This window comes from Lissotriton helveticus, chromosome 1_1 (genome assembly GCF_964261635.1).
Source record: "Lissotriton helveticus chromosome 1_1, aLisHel1.1, whole genome shotgun sequence".
NCBI classification, from domain to species: domain Eukaryota; kingdom Metazoa; phylum Chordata; class Amphibia; order Caudata; family Salamandridae; genus Lissotriton; species Lissotriton helveticus.
Genome location: NC_136057.1, coordinates 118,618,884 through 118,636,530, shown reverse-complemented (window position 1 = coordinate 118,636,530; position 17,647 = coordinate 118,618,884). Strand labels below are relative to the sequence as shown.

At 50.9% G+C, this 17,647-nt stretch overlaps 1 long non-coding RNA gene across 1 annotated transcript; it reads right to left on the bottom strand.

Moving 5' to 3' along the window:
* Positions 1-565: 565 nt before the first annotated feature.
* Positions 566-17,508, bottom strand: LOC144768094 (uncharacterized). Its single transcript, XR_013598469.1, has 4 exons — positions 17,443-17,508; positions 5,660-5,775; positions 4,269-4,400; positions 566-695 (listed from the first exon to the last, which is right to left on the bottom strand). It is a non-coding gene; the product is annotated as an uncharacterized LOC144768094 (long non-coding RNA).
* Positions 17,509-17,647: the final 139 nt, after the last annotated feature.

Below are 17,647 nucleotides of genomic sequence, written 5' to 3'. Positions count from 1 at the left end.
GCGTCTTTAATCGATCATGGGGAATACATATGCATATTAATCATGCACATACAACATAGGATGGAGGACACGTAGGGACACAGAACATGGCAAAATTTACTTTTCCACAGAGGTGTTCCCAAGGAGGTTGAGTGTCTTGGGATGAAAAGACACCATGGAGGGCGTTTTTTTCTGCTCTACTTTACCGGGAATATGTTTAAGCACAAGCGCTGGAATACTAAACGACATCCGTGCACAGATGCAACGCACAGCTGAGACCCTGAAACACCTAGAGCAGGAATACAGCGCTACACCATGCCCGGGTACCTTAGCAAATACAAGAGAGCAAATAGCAGAATATAATGCCCTACAAAAAAAGAAGTCCAATATTGGGCAAAAAGACAGGTTGGGAAGGCGTTTGGTGAAGGGCGGAGACCCATGGGCCAGTGATGGTGCAGGAAGGTCCTATGCGGGCGCCTCCCTCACCCCACGTGGCAGACATAGTGATGGGCAGGTGACTGGACCCCCCCCGTTCCCTTACACTCCCGAGACCACAAGGGCAGTAGTGCTTGCAGATGGTCTTTACCTCGTCTTTGTCGCCGGGGTGGGGGTTCAGAAACTCCGCCAAGACTTTTAAATGGTTATTATACCAGCTTCTTGAAGGAACTTGGTTACGAATTTCTTCACGCGGGCATCAACCTCGGCCTTGGTCATTGCTGTAGGGGAGAGGGGGTCAACACTTCAGTTACAGGCACTGTAGTGCTGAGAAGCAGGCACAAGAAGCGAGCAGCGAAGCCTAGAGTCAGGTTGTGAGTGGAAAGATTGTGGTCTAATTCCCAAAGGCAATCTGAGACAAAAGTGTAACTTTTCAACTTTTGGTATTCACAGAGGTCATGTACATGTTGTACCTTTCCAAAATGTCAGTGTTACTCTCTGGCTTGGGCAAACGTGTGATAAATGGTAGAGAAGGTCATGAAAATCAGTTTGGGCAGGGAAAGGGCTGTGGCCAGACACTGCATCACATTCCAGAAAAGTTTGCTCCTTTGCATTGTGGTACAGGCAGTTCACAATGTACGCTCCCCTCAGTGTTGACTGCAGGGTTACACCACACTCACTGCAGACTATAGTGTTACGCCAAACGTTTGTGTAGCACTACAGTCAATAATGAGCCGATAGGTCTAATAGGACCGGTGATGGTGTGGGTAGAAGGCTGTTCAGCTCTGTGAGTAGAAGGTGTCTTAGTGATATGTACAACTGTTACAAATCGTCTGGGTAGAAGCTGTCTCTTGTGCAAGTAGTGGTAAGGGTAGAGGCTGTCTCTTGCACAGGTGGTGGTAAGGGTAGAGGCTGTCTCTTATGCAAGTGGTGGTCTGGGTAGAAGCTGTCTCTTGTGCAGGTGGTGGTAAGGGTAGAAGCTGTCTCCTGTGCAGCTAGTGATAAGGGTAGAAGCTGTCTCTTATGCAAGTGGTGGTCTGGGTCCAAGCTGTCTCTTGTGCAGGTGGTGGTAAGGATAGAAGATGTCTCTTGTGCAAGTGGTGATCTAGTTAGAAGCTGTCTCTTGTGCAGGTGGTGGTAAGGGTAGCCGCTGTCTGTTGTACAAGTGGTGACCTAGTTAGAAGCTGTCTCTTATGCAAGTGGTGGTCTGAGTAGAAGCTGTCTCTTGTGCAGGTGGTGGTAAGGGTAGAAGAGGTCTCTTGTGCAAGTGGTGGTAAAGGTAGAAGCTTTCTCTTGTGCAGGCGGTGATAAGGGTAAAAGCTGTCTCTTGTGAAGGTGGTGATAAGGGTAGAAGCTGTCTCTTGTGCAAGTGGTGGTCTGAGTAGAAGCTGTCTCTTGTGCAGGTGGTGGTAAGGGTAGAGGCTGTCTCTTTTGCAAGTGGTGGTCTAATTAGAAGCTGTCTCTTGTGCAGGTGGTGGTAAGGGTAGGAGCTGTGACTTGTGCAAGTTGCGGTAAGGGTAGAAGCTGTTTTTGTGCAAGTAGTGGTCTAGGTAGAAGCTGTCTCTTGTGTTGGTGGTGGTAAGGGTAGAAGCAGTCTCTTGCACAAGTGGTGGTCTGGGTAGAAGCTGTCTCTTGTGCAAGTGGTGGTAAGGGTAGAACCTGCGCAAGTGGTGGTAAGGGTAGAAGCTGTCTCCTGCGCAAGTGGTGGTAAGGGTAGAAGCTGTGTCTTGCGCAAGTGGTGGTAAGGGTAGAAGCTGTCTCTTGTGCAATTGGTGGTCTGGGTAGAAGCTGTCTCTTGCCTAAGTGGTGGTAAGGGTAGTTGCTGTCTCTTGCGCAGGTGGCGGTAAGGGTAGAAGCTGTCTCTTGTGCAATTGGTGGTCTGGGTAGAAGCTGTCTCTTGCCTAAGTGGTGGTAAGGGTAGTTGCTGTCTCTTGCGCAGGTGGCGGTAAGGGTAGAAGCTGTCTCTTGTGCAAGTGGTGGTAATGGTAGAAACTGTCTCTTGTGCAAGTGGTGATAAGAGAAGAAGCTGGGCAAGTGGTGGTAAGGGTAGAAGCTGTCTCTTTAGCAAGTGGTGGTCTGGGTAGTAGTTGTCTCTTGCACAAGTGGTGGTAAGGGTAGAATCTGTCTCTTGCACAAGTGGTGGACTGGGAAGAAGCTCTCTCTTGTGCAGGTGGTGGTAAGGGTAGAAGCTGTCTGTAGTGCAAGTGGTGATCTAGTTAGAAGCTGTCTCTTATGCAAGTGGTGGTCTGAGTAGAAGCTGTCTCTTGTGCAGGTGGTGGTAAGGGTAGAAGCTGTCTCTTGTGCAAGTGGTGGTAAAGGTAGAAGCTGTCTCTTGTGCAGGTGGTGATAAGGGTAGAAGCTGTCTCTTGTGAAGGTGGTGATAAGGGTAGCAGCTGTCTCTTGTGCAAGTGGTGGTCTGAGTAGAAGCTGACTCTTGTGCAGGTGGTGGCAAGGGTAGAAGCTGGCTCTAGTGCAGGTGGTGGTAAGGGTAGAAGCTGTCTCTTGTGCAAGTGGTGGTCTAATTAGAAGCTGTCTCTTGTGCAGGTGGTGGTGGTAAGGGTAGAAGCTGTCACTTGTGCAAGTGGTGGTAAGGGTAGAAGCTGTTTGTTGTGCAAGTAGTGGTCTGGGTAGAAGCTGTCTCTTGTGTTGGTGGTGGTAAGGGTAGTAGCAGTCTCTTGCACAAGTAGTGGTAAGAGTAGACACTGTCTCTTGTGCAGGTGGTGGTAGGGGTAGGAGCTGTCTCTTGCGCAAGTGGTGGTAAGGGTAGAAGCTGTCTCTTGCGCAGGTGGTGGTAAGGGTAGAAGCTGTCTCTTGCGCAAGTGGTGGTAAGGGTAGAAGCTGCATACGTGGTGGTGAGGGTAGAAGCTGTCTCTTGCGCAAGTGGTGGTAAGGGTAGAAGCTGTCTCTTGCACAAGTGGTGGTCTGGGTAGAAGCTGTCTCTTGCACAAGTGGTGGTATGGGTGGAAGGTGCGCAAGTGGTGGTAAGGGTAGAAGCTGTCTCCTGCGCAAGTGGTGGTAAGGTTAGAAGCTGTCGCTTGCGCAAGTGGTGGTAAGGGTAGAAGCTGTCTCTTGTGCAAGTGGTGGTCTGGATAGAAGCTGTCTCTTGTGCAAGTTGTGGTAAGGGAGAAGCGTGCATAGAGTTCATGGAGTTCATGTGAGAGAAGGTGCAGTTGGAGAGATAACTCGTCCAGACGCGCGACCAGGTCTGAGTGTTGGTTCAAGGATAGAGGCTGAGGGGAGGGATCCACCGGAGAGGAAAGGCCTCCAGGGATGTCTGGATGTAGTGAAACGCGAAGGTCCGGGAGAGAGTGCAGCCTTAAACTCTTGCAGAGACCCTGCTCGCTTGGAAGGAGTGGCTGAGAAGGTAGAAGGGTGGAGGGCCAGATGTGTTGTGCAATGGAGGTGTTCCCAAGGAGGTTGAGTGTGTGGGGATGAAAAGACACCATGGAGGGCGGTCTTTTCTGCACTACTTTACGGGGAATATGTATAAGCACAAGCTCCGGAATACTAAACGACATCCATGCACAGATCAAACACACAGCTGAGACCCTGAAACACCTAGAGCAGGAATACAGAGCTACACCATGCCCAGACACCTTAGCAAATACAAAAGAGCAAATAGCAGAATATAATGCCCTACAAAAAAGGAAGTCCAATATCGGGCAAAAAGACACGTTGGGAAGGCGTATGGTGAAGGGAGGAGACCCATGGGCCAGTGATGGTGCAGGAAGGTCCTATGCGGGCGCCTCCCTCACCCCACATGGCAGACATGGGGATGGGCAGGTGACTGGACCCCCTGTCGCCTTACACTCCCGAGACCACAAGGGCAGTAGTGCTTGCAGATGGACTTTTACCTCGTCTTTGTCGCAGGTGGGGGAGTTTGCGAAACGCCTCCTTGGTTCTTTCACCGAAATTAGTGAAAGCATCACGAACCTTGTCTCCGAATTCCCTCAGGCGGTCGGCAACTACGTCGGCCTCGGTGATGTCTGAAGGGGAGAGGGGGTCAACACTTCATTAAAAGGCACTGCAGTGCTGAGAAACAGGCACAAGACGCGAGCAGCGAAGCCTAGAGTCAAGTTGTGAGTGGAAAGATTGTGGTCTAATTCCCAAAGGCAATCTGAGACAAAAGTGTAACTTTACGACTTTTGGTATTCACAGAGGTCATTTACATGTATCTTTCCAAAATGTCAGCGTTACTCTCTGGCTTGGGCAAGTGTGTGATAAATGGTAGAGGAGGACATGAAAATCAGTTTGGGCAGGGAAAGGGGTGTGGCTAGACACTGCATCACATTCCAGAAAAGTTTGCTACTTTGCATTGTGGTACAGGCAGTTCACAATTTACGCTTCCCTCAGTGTTGACTGCAGTGCTACACCACACTCACTGCTGACTATACTGTCACGCCAAACTTTTGTGTAGCACTACAGTCAATAATGAGCCGATAGGTCAAATAGGACCGGTGATGGTGTGGGTAGAAGGCTGTTCAGTTCTGTGAGTAGAAGGTGTCTTAGTGATATGTACAACTGTTACAAATGGTCTGGGTAGAAGCTGTCTCTTGTGCAAGTAGTGGTAAGGGTAGAGGCTGTCTCTTGCGCAAGTGGTGGTCTGGGTAGAAGCTGTCACTTGTGCAGGTGGTGGTAAGGGTAGAAGCTGTCACTTGTGCAGGTGGTGGTCTGGGTAGAAGCTGTCTCTTGCATAGGTGGTGGTAAGTGTAGAAGCTGTCTCTTGCCCAAGCAGTGGTAAGAGTAGAAGCTGTCTCTTGCGCAGGTGGTGGTAGAGGTAGAAACTGTCTCTTGCGCAAGTAGTGGTAAGAGTAGAAGCTGTCTCTTGCACAAGTGGTGGTAAGGGTAGAAGCTGTCTCTTGCGCAAGTGGTGGTAAGGGTAGAAGCTGTCTCCTGCACAAGTGGTGGTAAGGGTAGAAGCTGTCTCTTGCGCAAGTGGTGGTCTGGGTAGAAGCTGTCTCTTGTGCAAGTGGTTGTTAGGGTAGAAGCTGTCTTTAGCACAAGTGGTGGTCTAATTAGAAGCTGTCTCTTGTGCAAGTGGTTGTAAGGGTAGAAGCTGTCCCTTGCGCACGTGGTGGTCTGGGTAGAATCTGTCTCTTGCGCAAGTGGTGGTAAGGGTAGAAGCTGTCTCTTGCGCAAGTGGTGGTAACGGTAGAAGCTGGCCCCGGGTTTCCTTATAAGTTGGCTTAGAGGAATGAAGCATAGCGCTATGAAGTGCCAATAGTTGGCTGATAAAGCACTTTACCAGTCATCATCGCTAGAGTCACAAGCAGCACCGGCAGGGACAGGAGCAGCTTCATGGTGAACTCTGGTGACCTCAGATGACCTCTGGTGACCTCTGGCGACCTCTCAAGTCAATCTCTGCAAAAGGAAAGTACAGACAAAAGCTGTGCAAACCCTTAACTTAAGAGAACTCTGAGAGCATCACATGGTGCTGAAACCCACAGCCCCACACACTGCCCTGAAACCCACAACCCCACACACAGCCAAGAAACCCACAGCCCTACACACAGCCCTGAAGCCCACAGCCTCACACACGGCCTTGAAACCCACAGCCCCACACACAGCCAAGAAACTCACAGCCCCACACACAGCCCGGAAACTCACAGCCCCACACACAGCCCTGAAACCCACAGCCCCACACACAGCCCTGAAACCCACAGCCCCTCACAAATCCCTGAAACCCACAGCCCCACACACTGCCCTGAAACACACAGCCCCACACACAGCCAAGAAATCTACAGCCCCACACACGACCCTGAAACCCACAGCCCCACACACAGCCAAGAAACCCACAGCCCCAAACACAGCCCTGAAACCGACAGCCCCACACAGCCAAGAAACTCACAGCCCCACACACGGCCCTGAAACCCACAGCCCCACACACGGCCCTGAAACCCACAGCCAAGGGAAGACCCTTAGCAACGACCCTTAGCCATGGCAAGACCCTTTGCCACGGGAAGGTCCTCAGCCACGGGAAGACCCTTAGCCACGGGAAGACCCTCAGCAATGACCTTCAGCCACGGGAAGACCCTCAGCCACAGGAAATCCCTCAGCTACGGTAAGACCCTCAGCCATGGGAAGACCATCAGCTGCAAGAAGTCCCTCAGCCACCGGAAGACCCTCAGCCACGGGAAGACACTCAGCAATGGCCCTCGGTCACAGGAAGACCCTCAGCCACGGGAAGACCCTCAGCCACGGGAAGACGCTCAGCCACGGGAAGACCCTCAGCAATGACCCTCAGCCACAGGAAGACCCTCAACCATGAGAAGACCCTCAGCCACAGGAACATCCTTAGCCACAGAAAGACCCTCAGCCACCAGAAGGCCCTTAACCATGGGAAGACCCTCAGCCACGGGAAGACCCACAACCACGGGAAGACCCTCATCCATGGGAAGACCCTCAGCCATGGGGAGACCCTCAGCCACGGGAAGACCCTCAGCCATGGGAAGATGCCCATCAACGACCCTCAGCCACAGGAAGACCCTCAGCCACAAGAAGTCCTTCACCCATGGGAAGACCCTCAGCCACAAGAAGTCCCTCAGCCACGGAAAGACCCTCAGCCATGGGAAGACCCTCAGCCATGGGAAGACCCTCAGCAGCAAGAAGTGAATCTATGACAAAATATCGACTACAAAAATATCTACCTACCAAAATATCGCAACAAAAATATCAATGACAATAATATTGAAATCCTATCTCTGAATGAATGAATGAATGAATGAATGAATGAATGAATGAAAATAATTTATAACGCGCAGAACAATAACCCGAAGGTATCAAGGCGCCTATCTCTAACAAGGTAAGTACAAAAATATCGAAAAAATATATATCAATGTCAAAAATATCGTTTTTTTTAGAAAATATCGTTTTATTTTAATAAAAAAACAATGTAATATTAACAAAATAATACTTATAAATGTAATAAACATAATTAAAAATATATTATAATATTAAAAATTAATAAATAATGTAATAAAAACTAATAATAATAAAAATATAATACATAGTATGTACTTCATTAAAAATAACTCTAAAATAATTATTTTAATAACTTATAAATAAAGGAAAATATAATAAATTACAAATAAATTTACATACATGAAATAATAATATAAATAACAATTAATAACAATGTAAAACTAATAAAAAAGAAACATTTTGGATAGCGTGCGGGTAAAAATTACTATTCCCACTCCAGAGAGTGCAACAGGAGGGAAAGTGTTGGATAGCGTAGGGGTAACAATTACTATTCCCACTCCAGAGAATGCAACAGTAGGGAAAGTGTTGGATAGCGTAGGGGTAAAAATTACTATTCCCACTCCAGAGAGTGCAACAGTAGGGAAAGTGTTGGATAGCGTAGGGGTAACAATTACTATTCCCACTCCAGAGAGTGCAACATTAGGGAAAGTGTTAGATAGCGTAGGGGTAAAACTTACTATTCCCACTCCAGAGAGTGCAACAGTAGGGAAAGTGTTGGATAGCATAGGGGTAAAAATTACTATTCCCACTCCAGAGAGTGCAACAGTAAGGAAAGTGTTGGATAGCGTAGGGGTAACAATTACTATTCCAACTCCAGAGAGTGCAACAGTAGGGAAAGTGTTGGATAGCTTAGGGGTAAAAATTACTATTTCCACTCCAGAGAGTGCAACAGTAGGGAAAGTGTTGGATAGCGTAGGGGTAGAAATTACTATTCCCACTCCAGAGAGTGCAACAGTAAGGAAAGTGTTGGATAGCGTAGGGGTAACAATTACTATTCCAACTCCAGAGAGTGCAACAGTAGGGAAAGTGTTGGATAGCGTAGGGGTAAAAAAAACACTATTCCCACTCCAGACAGTGCAACAGTAGGGAAAGTGTTGGATAGCGTTGGGGTTAAAATTACTATTCACACTCCAGAGAGTGCAACAGTAGGGAAAGTGTTGGATAGCGTAGGGGTAAAAATTACTATTCACATTCCAGAGAGTGCAACAGTAGAGAAAGTGTTGGATAGCGTAGAGGTAAAAATTACTATTCCCACTCTGGAGAGTGCAACAGTAGGGAAAGTGTTGGATAGTGTAGGGGTAACAATTACTATTCCAACTCCAGAGAGTTCAACAATAGGGAAAGTGTTGGATAGCGTAGGGGTAACAATTACTATTCCAACTCCAGAGAGTGCAAAAGTAGGGAAAGTGTTGGATAGCGGAGGGGTATCAATTACTATTCCAACTCCAGAGAATGCAACAGTAGGGAAAGTCTTGGATAGCATAGGGGTAAAAATTAGTATTGCCACTACAGAGAGTGCAACAGTAGGGAAAGTGTTGGATAGCGTAGGGGTAACAATTACTATTCCCACTCCAGAGAGTGCAACAGTAGGGAAAGTGTTGGATAGCGTAGGGGTAAAAATTACTATTCCCACTCCAGAGAGTGCAACAGTAGGGAAAGTGTTGGATAGCGTAGGGGTAAAAATTACTATTCCCACTCCAGAGAGTGCAACAGTAAGGAAAGTGTTGGATAGCGTAGGGGTAACAATCACTATTCCAACTCCAGAGAGTGCAACAGTAGGGAAAGTGTTGGATAGCGTAGGGGACAGAGAGTGCAACAGTAGGGAAAGTGTTGGATAGCGTAGGGGTAACAATTACTATTCCCACTCCAGAGAGTGCAACAGTAGGGAAAGTGTTGGATAGCGTAGGGGTAAAAATTACTATTTCCACTCCAGAGAGTGCAACAGTAGGGAAAGTGTTGGATAGCGTAGGGGTAAAAATTACTATTCCCACTCCAGAGAGTGCAACAGTAAGGAAAGTGTTGGATAGCGTAGGGGTAACAATTACTATTCCAACTCCAGAGAGTGCAACAGTAGGGAAAGTGTTGGATAGCGAAGGGGTAAAAATTACTATTCCCACTCCAGAGAGTGCAACAGTAGGGAAAGTGTTGGATAGCGTTGGGGTTAAAATTACTATTCACACTCCAGAGAGTGCAACAGTAGGGAAAGTGTTGGATAGCGTAGGGGAAAAAATTACTATTCCCATTCCAGAGAGTGCAACAGTAGAGAAAGTGTTGGATAGCGTAGAGGTAAAAATCACTATTCCCACTCTGGAGAGTGCAACAGTAGGGAAAGTGTTGGATAGCGTAGGGGTAACAATTACTATTCCAACTCCAGAGAGTGCAACAATAGGGAAAGTGTTGGATAGCGTAGGGGTAACAATTACAATTCCAACTCCAGAGAGTGCAACAGTAGGGAATGTGTTGGATAGCGTAGGGGTAACAATTACTATTCCAACTCCACAGAATGCAACAGTAGGGAAAGTGTTGGATAGCGTAGGGGTAAAAATAACAAACTTATAAATAAATGTATTTTTTTAAATAATAAAAATGTTAACTATTAAATAAATATAAACCATTTACAAATACCAATACATAATTATTAAAAACACGATTAGCAAAATATTTTTAACCAAAAAATTCATAAAAACTACCATATAATAATATTTAATTACCAATTAATAATTAATTAACAATTATATAAATAACAAAACAATTAATTAAAGAACATTATTACTTAATTACATTTAAATTACTTCCCACCCTATTCCCCTATAAACCCACAACCCGCTACAGAACATAATTATCAATTAATCAATTAATTAAAATTAATTACCAAAGAATTAAAAATAATTATCAATTAATTAAAATTAATTTATAATTCTTACTCATTAATAATAAATTTAACATAATTTAATTACTTCCCACCCTATTCCCCTATAAACCCACAACCCGCTACAGAACATATTTATCAATTAATCAACTAATTAAAATTAATTACCAATTAATTAAAATGAATTACCAATTAATTAAAATTAATTTATAATTCCTACTAATTAATAATTAATTTAACATAATTAAATTACTTCCCACCCTATTCCCCTATAAACCCACAACCCGCTATAGTACAAAATACAAAATTTAATAAAAATACATAAAAATAAATTAAAAACATAATAAATACATAATAATATACACAAAAATCACTTAAAAATCGATATTAGTAACATCGAAATTATTAACATCGATATTACTGACATCGATATTTCAAACTTCGATATTACTAATATCGATATTAAATCTATCGATATTACTTACCTTCTATATTATGTCCCTTCGATATTTAAACTTCGATATAATCGTATATCGATATTTAAATATCAATATTTTGTCTGCATACCGCAAGAAGTACATCAGCCACGGGAAGACCCTCAGCCACGGGAAGATCCTTAGCAATGACCCTCAGCCACAGGAAGTCCTTCAGCTACGGGAAGACCCTCAGCCACGGGAAGACCCTCAGCAATGACCCTCAGCCATGGGAAGACCCTCAGCTACAGGAACATCCTTAGCCATGGAAAGACCCTCAGCCATGGTATGGCCCTCAACCACGGGAAGACCCTCAGCCACTGGTAGATCCTCAGCCACGGGAAGACCCTCAACCCCGGGAAGGCCCTCAGCCACAGGACCGTCCTCAGCCACGGGAAGGTCCTCAGTCATGGGAAGACCCTCAGCCATGGAAAGACCCTCAGCTACAGGAAGACCCTCAGCCACAGGAAGGCCCCCAGCCACGGAAAGACCCTAAGCCATAGGAAGGCCCCCAGCCATGGGAAGACCCTCAGCCAAGGGAAGACCCTCCACCACAGGAAGACCCTCAGCCATGGGAAGACCCTCAGCCATGGGAAGACCCTCAGCCACGGGAAGACCCTCAACCACGGGAAGACCCTCAGCCAGGAGAAGACCCTCAGCCATGGGAAGACCCTCAGCTGCTAGTACCTCAGCCACGGGAAGACCCTCAGCCATGGGAAGACCCTCAGCCACGGGAAGGCACTCAGCCACGGGAAGACCCTTAGCAATGACCCTCAGCCACAGGAAGGTCCTCAGCCATGGGAAGACCCACAGCCATGGGAAGGTCCTCAGCTGCAAGAAGTTCATTAGCCACAGGAAGACCCTCAGCGACGGGAGGAACCTTAGCCATGGGAAGGCCCTTAGCTGCAGGAAGTCCCTCAGCCATGGGAAGAACCCCAGCCATGGGAAGATCCTCAGCCATGAGAAGGCCCTCAGCCACGGGAAGAATCTCAGCCACAGGAAGAATCTCAGCAATGACCCTCAGCCACAGGAAGACCCTCAGCCATGGGAAGACCCTCAGCAATGACCCTCAGCCAAAGGAAGACCCTCAGCCATGGGAAGACCCTCAGTCATGGGAAGACCTTCCACCACAGGAACATCCTTAGCCATAGAAAGACCCTCAGCCACGGTATGGCCCTCAGCCACAAGAAGATCCTCAGCCACCAGAAGACCCTCAGCCCCGGGAAGGCCCTCAGCCCGAGGACCATCCTGAGCCACGGGAAGGACCTCAGTCACAGGAAGACCCTCAGCCATGGGAAGACTCTCAGCTACAGCAAGGTCCTCAGCGACAGGATGGCCCCTAGCCACGGGAAGACCCTCAGCCAAGGGAAGACCCTCCATCACGGGAAGACCCACAGCCACGGGAAAACCCTCAGCCATGTGACAACCCTTAGCCACGGAAAGAGCCTCAGCCACAAAAGACCCTCAGCCACGGGAAGACCCTCAGCCACGGGAAGACCCTCAGCCACGGGAAGACACTCAGCCACAGTGTGGCCCTCAGCCACGGGAAGACCCTCAGCCCCGGGAAGGCCCTCAGCCAGAGGACCATCCTGAGCCACAGGAAGACCCTCAGCCACGGGAAGACCCTCGGCCATGGGAAGGGCCTCAGTTGCAAGAAGTCCCTCAGCCACGGAAAGACCCTCAGCCACAGGAAGACCCTCAGCCACTGGTAGACCCTCAGCAACAACCCTCAGACACAGGAACATCCTTAGCCACGGAAAGACCCTCAGCCACCGGAAGGCCCTCAGCCATGGGAAGACCCTTAGCAATGAGCCTCAGCCACAGGAAGACCCTCAGCCATGGGAAGATCCTCAGCCACAGGAAGACCCTCAGAAATGACCCTCAACCACAGGAAGACTCTCAGCCACGGGAATACCCTCAGCTGTGGGAACACCCTCAGCCACAGGAAGACCTTCAGCAATGACCCTCAGCCACATGAAGACCCTCAGCCATGGGAAGGCCCTCAGCTACAAGAAGTCCCTCAGCCACGGGAAGACCCTCAGCCACTCGAAGACCTTCAGCAACGACCCTCAGCCACATGAACATTCTTAGTCATGGAAAGACCCTCAGCCACGGGAAGGCCCTCAGCCACATGAAGACCCTCAGCAATGAGCCTCAGCCACAGGAAAACCCTCAGCCAAGGGAAAACCCTCAGCCATGGGAAGACCCTCAGCTATGGGAAAACACTCAGCCACGGGAAGACCCTCAGCCATGGGAAGACCCTCAGCTGCAAGAAGTCCCTCAGCCACGGGAAGGACCTCAGCCAAGGGAAGACCCTCAGCCAAGGGAAGACCCTCAGAAATGACCCACAGCCACAGGGAGACTATCAGCCACAGGAAGACCCTCAGCTAAGGGAAGGAACTCAGCCACGGGAAGACCCTCAGCCACAGGAACATCCTTAGCCACGGAAAGACCCTCAGCCACGGGAAGGCCCTCAGCCATGGGGAGACCCTCAGCCACGGGAAGACCCTCAACCACAGGAAGACCCGCAGCCATGGGGAGACCCACAGCCATGGGGAGACCCTCATCCATGGGGAGACCCTCAGCCACAGCAAGACCCTCAGCCACAGGAAGGTCCACATCAATGACCCTCAGCCACAGGAAAACCCTCAGCCACAAGAAGTCCATCACCCATGGGAAGACCCTCAGCCACAAGAAGTCCCTCAGCCACGGGAAAACCCTCAGCCACGGAAAGACCCTCAGCCATGGGAAGACCCTCAGCAGCAAGAAGTCCCTCAGCCACGGGAAGACCCTCAGCCACGGGAAGAACCTCAGCCATAGGAAGACCCTCAGCAATGACCCTCAGACAGAGGAAGACCCTCAGCCACGAGAAGACCCTAAGCCATGGGAAGACCCTCAGCCACAGAAACATCCTTAGCCACGGAAAGACCCTCAGCCATGGTATGGCCCTCAGCCACAGGCACACCCACATTCCACAGTGACGGTCACTCAGAGTCCAGTGTCTAAGTGCACACGTCAGGACCCCTCAGAACCTCACACTGAGGGCACAAGCACATTACACAGTGACAGTCTGTCAGAGTCCAGGAGCACACATCAGGACCTCACACCCCACAGTGACAGTCACTCAGAAACAAGAGTATACAAGCTCACGTCAGGACCTCTCAGAACCTCACAGTAAGGGCACACTCACATCACACTGAAGGTCACTCAGAGTCCAGTGTCTAAGAGCACGTCAGGCACCCTCAGAACCTCACACTGAGGGCACACTCACATCACACTGAAGGTCACTCAGAGTCCAGTGTCTAAGAGCACGTAAGGAGCCCTCAGAACCTCACACTGAGTGCGCACTCACAACCCACAGTGACAGTCACTCAGAGTCCAGTGTCCAAGAGCACACGTCTGGACCCCTCAGAGCCTCGCACTAAGGGCACACTCACATCCCACAGTGACAGCCACTCAGTGTCCAGAGTCTAGTAGCTCACGTCAGGACCCCTCAGAACCTCACACTGAGGGCACACTCACACCCCTCAGTGACGGTCTCTCAGAGTCCAATGTCTAAGAGCACACGTCAGGACCCCTCAGAACCTCAAACTGAGGGCACACTCACAACCCACAGTGACTGTCACTCAGAAACAAGAGTATACAAGCTCACATCAGGACACCTCAGAACCTCACACTCACATCCCACAGTGACAGTCACTCAGAGTCAAGAGTCTAGGAGCACACATCAGGAGCCCTCAGAACCTCACACTGAGGGTGCACTCACAACCCACAGTGATAGTCACTCAGATTCCAGTGTCTAAGAGCACACATCAGGACCCCTCAGAGCCTCACTCGGAGGGCACACTCACATCTCACTGAAGGCCACTCAGAGTCCAGTGTCTAAGAGCACAAGGCAGCAGCCCTCAGAACCTCACACTGAGGGCACACTCACATCCCACAGTGACGGTCACTCAAAGTCCAGAGTCCAGGAGCACTTGTCAGGACCCCTCAAAACCTCACACTGAGGGCACACTCACATCCCACAGTGACGGTCACTCAAAGTCCAGAGTCCAGGAGCTCACGTCAGGAACCCTCAGAACCTCACACTGAGGGCACACTCACATCCCACAGTGACGGTCACTCAGAGTCCAGAGTCCAGGAGCTCACATCAAGACCCCTCAGAGCCTCACACTGAGGGCACACTCACATCCCACAATGACGGTCCCTCAAAGTCCAGTGTCTAAGAGCACAAGTCAGGAGCCCTCAGAACCTCACACTGAGGGCACACACACATCCCACAATGACAGTCACTCAGTGTCCAGAGTATAGGAGCTCACGTCAAGACCCCTCAGAGCCTCACACTAAGGGCACACTCACATCCCACAGCGACGATCACTCAAAGTCCAGGAACACATGCCAGGACCCCTCAGAACCTCACACTAAGGGCACACTCACATCCCACAGCGACGATCACTCAAAGTCCAGGAGCACATGCCAGGACCCCTCAGAACCTCACACTGAGGGCACACTCACATTCCACAGTGACGGTCACTCAGAGTCCAGAGCATAGGAGCTCACGTCAGGACCCCTCAAAACCTCACACTGAGGGCGCACTCACATCTCACAGTGACGGTCACTCAATGTCCAGGAACACATGTCAGGACCCCTCAGAACCTCACACTAAGGGCATACTCACATCCCACAGTGACAATCACTCAGAGTCAGGAGTCTAGGAGGTCACGCCAGGACCCCTTAAAACCTCACACTAAGGGCACACTCACATCCCACAGTGACAGTCACTCAGAGACAGGAGTCTAGGAGGTCACGTCAGGAGCCCTCAGTACCTCACACTAAGGGGACACTCACATCACACAGTGACAGTCACTCAGAGTCAAGAGTATAGGAGCACTCGTCTGGACCCCTCAAAGCCTCACAATGCACAGCCCCAGGAGATGTCCTGTTCAAGCCCTAACAGCTGTCCTAGTCCACTCTTATTCCTAGGACGTGTCTCACTCTAACCCCAGAAGAGGTCCTATACCAGCCCCAGGAGGTGACCTATCCCAGTCCTCATCCCAACAGTTGTCCTACCCCAACCCTGGCCCTAGTAGCTGTCCTGGCCCAGTTTTTAGTACTGGGAGATATCCTACTCCAGCCATAGCCCCAGGAGATATCCAGCCCAAGCCCTAGGAGATGTCCTATCACAGCCCTGGCCCTATGAGATATCCCGCCCAAGCCACAGGAAATATCCTGCCCCAGCCCTAGCTCCAGGAGATATTCTGTCCTAGTCTCCGCCCTAGTATGTATCCTGCCATAGCCCGGGAGATATCCTGACTCAACTCTTGTAGATATCCTGCCTCTGCCACAACCCCCAGCATTGATCCTACCCAGCCATACACCCAGGAGAGATCCTGCCCCAGCCATACACCCAGGAGAGATCCTGCCCCAGCCATAGTCCCAGGAGAGATCCTGCCCCAGCCATAGTCCAAGGAGACATCCTGCCCCAGCCATAGACCCAGGAGACATCCTGCCCCAGCCATAGTCCCAGGAGACACCCTGCCCCAGCCATAGACCCAGGAGACATCCTGCCCCAGCCATAGTCCCAGGAGACATCCTGCCCCAGCCATATCCCTGGGAAACATCCTGTCTCAGCTTTAACCATCAGGAGATATTCTGCCCCAGCCACAGCCATAGGAGAGATCCTGCCGCAGCCACATGCACAGCCACAGGAGAGATCTTACCCCAGCCTCGGCCCCAGGAGAGATCCTGACTCAACCCTTGTAGATATCCTGCCCCAGCCATAGTCCCGGGAGACATCCTGCCTCAGCTTTAACCCTTAGAAGAAATCCTGCCCCAGCCATAGCTCCAGGAGAGATCCTGCCCCAGCCTCGGCCCCAGGAGAGATCCTGCCCCAGCCACAGCTACAGGAGAGATCTTACCCCAGTCTCGGCCCCAGGAGAGATCCTTCCCCAACCTCGGCCCCAGGAGAGATCCTCTCCCAACCTCGGCCCCAGGAGAGATCCTGTCCCAACCTCAGCCCAAGGAGGTATCCTGCCCCAGCCTCTGCCCCAAGAGAGATCCTGCCCCAGCCACAGGAGAGATCCTGCCCCAGCCTCGGCCCCAGGAGAGATCCTGCCCCAGCCTCGGCCTCAGGAGAGATCCTGCCCCAACCTCGGCCCCAGGAGAGATGCTGCCCCAGCCTCGCCCCCAGGAGAGATCCTGCCCGAACCTCGGCCCCAGGAGAGATCCTGCCCCAGACTCTACCCCAGGAGAGATCCTGCCCCAGCCACAGGAGGGATCCTGCCCCAGCTTCAGCCCCAGGAGAGATCCTGCCCCAACCTCGACCCCAGGAGAAATCCTGCCCCAACCTCTGCCCCAGGAGAGATCCTGCCCCAACCTCGTCCCAAGGAGAGATCCTGCCCCATCCTCGGCTCCAGGAGAGATCCTGCCCCAGCCCCAGCAGAGATCCTGCCCCAGCCTCGGCCCCAGGAGAGATCTTGCCCCAACCTGGGCCCCAGGAGATATCCGGCCCCAGCCTCGGCTCTAAGAGAGATCCTGCGCCAGCCCCAGCAGAGATCCTGCCCCAGTCTCGGCCCAGGAGAGATCCTGCCCCAGCCCCAGCCACAGGAGAGATCCTGCCCCAGCCTCGCCCCAGGAGAGATCCTGACCCAGCCTCGCCCCCAGGAGAGATCCTGCCCCAGCCACAGGAGAGATCCTGCCCCAGGAGAGATCCTGCCCCAGCCCCAGGAGAGATCTTGCCCCAGCCTCGGCCCCAGGAGAGATCCTGCATCAGCCACAGCCACAAGAAGAGATCCTGCCCCAGCTTTGGCCACAGGAGAGATCCTGCCTCCTGCCCCAGCCTCAGCCACAGGAGAGATCCTGCCCTAGCCTTGGCCCCAGGAGAGATCCTGCCTCCTGCCCCATCCTCGGCCCCCCAGTGCTCACCTCTGGAGTGAAGAAGGAGATCCTTTGCTGAGGCTGAAGTCAGGAGCCTCATATACCCGCCCGACCCCTCTGAGTACACATGGAGGGAGGGGCCAGGGGGTGGGAGGGCCGGGGGGGGGGCTGGGGGCTGCGGAGGTGGGAGGCCCGGGGGGGTGAGTCTTGGGCTGTTTGTTTTTCTCCACATTTCACATTTACCTCTGTAGCA